This window comes from Ostrea edulis, chromosome 2, assembly GCF_947568905.1.
Source record: "Ostrea edulis chromosome 2, xbOstEdul1.1, whole genome shotgun sequence".
Lineage (NCBI taxonomy): Eukaryota > Metazoa > Mollusca > Bivalvia > Ostreida > Ostreidae > Ostrea > Ostrea edulis.
Window position 1 is genome coordinate 52,612,890 of NC_079165.1, and position 4,661 is coordinate 52,617,550.

The 4,661-nt window shown below is 38.4% G+C and overlaps 1 pseudogene; it reads right to left on the reverse strand.

Moving 5' to 3' along the window:
* Window positions 1–1,941: 1,941 nt before the first annotated feature.
* Window positions 1,942–2,988, reverse strand: LOC125682110 (uncharacterized; annotated as a pseudogene).
* Window positions 2,989–4,661: the final 1,673 nt, after the last annotated feature.

Consider the following 4,661-nt stretch of genomic DNA (forward strand, 5'->3'; position numbering starts at 1 on the left):
ATGCGTCAAATAAAGAGCAACATAAATGGGATTGGCCGGTAACGCGCAATGCCCTTGCGCATTGATAAAAACTTTCCATCTGCTAAACGAGTTATAATATGCTGCATTTATGCTATCACTCTTGCTGGACAATAAATATACGGCTAGTCTCGGACACAAATCCTCCAGGTAACTTCCGGCTTGTACACCATGCTCCCTTGCCAATCCTTTAAGGCTCTCCTGCAGACCTAATCCTGCTAACAGAAATCAATATTCAGAATGCTATATTCAAGAAAATCATATTAAACAATAGTTCACGTTTCCCAAACATTCCGTTATTCCCCCTTCCTGGAAAAATAACATCTTGTTTTTTAAGACTTCCATAGTTTTTAACATATGGTTTAAAAACTCCTTTATCAAACAACATTGCCCAGAATGGAGCCGAAACCCACTCCGGACACACCAATGTGCAAATGCACTTTTCATTTTCTATCTTTCTAATAACCTCTGGTATCAATGCGGGTGGAGGAACAACCCAGTTAACCTCATCGGACCAACCTCTACGAAGCGCATCTATACCACTAGTTCCTGTACACCAGTATTTAGAATTGAATTTAAGACATTTTGCATTGAACTGACATGCAAATCTATCACATGTATGCGGTCCCCATCTTCTATCAAAGTAATCAAAAACACTTTGTTTAATTGACCAGTCATCACCATCACTTAACTTGCTCAATCTATCTGCAAATGTATTATTTGCCCTTGGAATCCACTGACTTTTCAAAACAATGCCATTATCTGAACAAAAATTCTTTACCGATATTGCAATATTTTGAAGTTTTTTCTTTTTGCTGCCAACCTGTAAAATGTGTTCTACATTCTGGTTATCACAAAATATATCAACTGACATATCTCTGACCTCTTCAACTGACTGATCTAAAACTCTTCTTACAGCCTCTAGCTCTCTCCACGTAGAGCTTTGCTTTTGTTCCCCAACATACCAGAATCCATAAAAAAAACCATACACTGTTCATCAATAGAACAATCTGTCAAATGACAACCGTAACCTGAATCTGAAGCATCACAATAAATGGATACATGTATCTGAGCACTGCTCTGATCCGTCAACTGACTCAACGATGAACCTTTATGGTTCATTTCCTCCATATTATGGAACCAAAATTCCAACTCTCCTATTGCTTCTTCACTAAGCCTAATATATGAGTTCCAGCTTGATCTATTTGAGATACATTAAAACAGATACCTAGTTCTCAATCTGACCTGTTTCGCAAACACTACCTGGGTTGAAATTAACTGACCCGTGACCGACGCGATGCCCCTAACTTCAAACCAAACAACCCCTTTGATGTGCACTTATGATACTTTCTAAACATAGTTTTAACTTTTCTATCCTTTTTTCGGCTACCTTAACTTTATCTTTTTCTGTGTCCCATACCAACCCTAGCCATACTACCTCTTGTGTTGGTTTCCACTGACACTTAGCAATAGCTGTCAGAAAACCCAACCTTCTTAAATCTGACTGAATCATTCTACTGACCCATTCTGCTTCTTCAAGATTTGATCCACCACCAAAACCGTCATCTAAATACATGACAATTCGGTAACCTTTCGACCTCCAAAACTTAACTACTTCCCTCATAACCTTTGAGAAAATATATCCTGCTGTGCTGATACCAAAAGGTAACACATTGAATACATAATAATTCCCCATCCACTTGAAACCTAAATACTCTCTTGACAATTCATGAATTTCAATATGATGATAGGCACTTTTGAGATCAAAAGAAAAAAACAATCTCCCGCAGTAAACAAAAACCTTGACGTATTAGCATCTTCATACTTGTGCCTGAACTTGAATAAATGAGGGTTAACATGCCTTGCATCTAAAACTAGTAGATTTACTACCACCCACGGTCAAACTGTTCACCACTTTTGGTTTACACTGCATCTCTGAAATACACCCTTTCTTTAACAAAGCATTAACTTCCTTTGTTACAAATTCAGCATTCTTTACCGCCGATCTGTTATTTGTTAACTCAACAGCACCTGGCAAAGTAAATAAAGGCAATTTGTACCCATTTTCAAGAACTTCTAAAACGTAAGAGTTAGCCCCAATAACACGCCACTGACCTATATTTTTTCTCAATCTACCTACTGGACTATCATTCATGCATGACTGATTTTTGGTACAATCACGAGAATACATATCAACTGAATTTAAATTATCGATTTTTATCAACTAATATAATTAAAAAAATGCACTTATCTTATTTTCCTCCAAAATCTCCGTGCACTCTCTCCTCCAGTGCCCCTTTTTATTGCAGCGATAGCAATGCCCCGACTTCCAGGTAACTTGCGTGGGCGTTGTCTCAGTCATTGACGGTTTTGAATAGGGGCGCGGGCTCTCTCTTTGTCCCCTGCGCCGCTTTTTCACTTCTTTTATCTTTCTCTCTGCACGACCTTGCGCTTTCTGTATCTTTTTCTCGTCTTCCGAATCCGACGCTAACGGGTTTTTAATGTACTCATCCACCGCTCTCCAACCTGCCTCCGAGGAGTCCGCTAGCCTGATAAGTTTTTGCCTATTATTGACCAGTTCCACACCTTCCGAAATTTTCTGCTTGGCTTCAAGAAAACGGTCTTCATTTAACTCCTCTATCGCTTCTTTCATCTTGGTAAAACTTTAACATTGTGCTTGAATTGTTCCTCGTTCCCGCGCTTTTTAAACTTATAGCCATCTGATAGCAAGTGCTCGATTTTCGCTTCTTGCCTATCGGCTAAAAGTTTTTGGTTTTCACTAATATGTCTTTGAACTGCGTTAAGCCTTCTGTCCAAGATTTCTGAAAAATTATTCAGCATTGCGTTGCTAGAACGCTGAAGCGTTTGGTTAATCTGAAGTTGCACGGCCTCTTCGTCCATAGTTTGTCCTATCTTCGTGAAGAGCGGCTAGAAACTGACCAGCCTAACAAACTTGTTTCCTATTGTGACCCTGTGCTACCTTTCTATTGGTCAATAATGGACCAAACCCCCTATAACAAAGCACGTTACTGTAATGTGAATACATAATTTTCCCGCTTTTACTAGCGAATCGCGGGAAAATACAAATCTCGTAATAGGCAGGAGCGTAGCTTCGTTAGCCTCGAGTAGGCATGTGCCTACACATTTTTTTTTTCAATTCCAAATTGTCCTATACCCAGACAGAACTTAACTACAATTATATCGAAATATCACAAACAGTTTTAATACACTGTATAAACACCCTAAAACCAGTACACTAGTCACCGTATACTAAATATAACCAGAGTTAGATTTATTCTTGCCGTGCCGCTTCTGCTGCGATCTTTCTCCTTTGAGCTCCGACTGTGAACTACCGAAATATCGCTCACCACCGCCTTATATACGAATCTCTCTATTCGCAACTTTAGGACTAGGCTATTGCGCATGCACTAAATATTGACAACAAATATCTAGCTCGAATTTGTTCAGTTTTTGTAAACAAAAGACCAATCGACGTGTGTCACAGCATCAGGACGTATTACAAACAGAAAACGATTTGCTTTACACAAATCTTATAATGTACAACACTCGTAAGGTTACTGAGAATAAATTTACACCAACGCCTAATGATAAGCATATAATTTCTTGATGTATTACGAACACACAATGCACATAATGTTTATATGTAAAACTTATACGGTATCAATTTTGATGCACCAGATGCGCATTTCGACAAATAATGTCTCTTCAGTGATGCTCAACCGAAATGTTTGAAATCCGAAATAACTATTAAGTTTTAGAGCTAAATATAGCCAAAAACAGTGTGCCAAAAAAAGTGGCGCCAAATTCGTCCAAGGATAAGAGCTATGCATGAGGGAGGTATTCCTTAATTTTGAAATGAATTTCTAAATTTTATAACAGCAATTAAATATACATCCGTATTTTCAAGCTAGTAACGAAGTACTTGGCTACTGGGCTGTAGAGACCATCGGGGACTAACAGTCCACCAGCTGAGGCCTCGACCCAGGGGTCATAATGTAAAACTTATACCGTACCAATTTTGATGCACCAGATGCGCATTTCGACAAATAATGTCTCTTCAGTGATGCTCGACCGAAATGTTTGAAATCCGAAATAACTATGAAGTTTTAGAGCTAAATATAGCCAAAAACAGCGTGCCAAAAAAGTGGAGCCAAATTCGTCCAAGGATAAGAGCTATGCATGAGGGAGGTATTCCTTAATTTTGAAATGAATTTCTAAATTTTATAACAGCAATTAAATATACATCCGTATTTTCAAGCTTGTAACGAAGTACTTGGCTACTGGGCTATATATGGATTAAACCATTAAGAATGCTAGTAAAATATTTCACAACGTTTGAATAGGTTTTAAAACAATGATGATGTTTCTCAGAACACATTGGGGAACTCGGTGCAGTGCCAAGGGGACACTTACCCCCCTCCCCTTCAATTAATATGTGGTATCCGTATCTCAATACTACAGGAGCCCACATGGTTAGCTGTACAGAGAAAAGTGAATCACAATGACACACTACTGGTACATACACAATTCTTTAAAAAGATCTCAGTAGCCTGTACTCTTTACCTATAGTTTTATACTCATCTGTTCAACAATGACTTTATACTGCTCAATAAGATAACAAT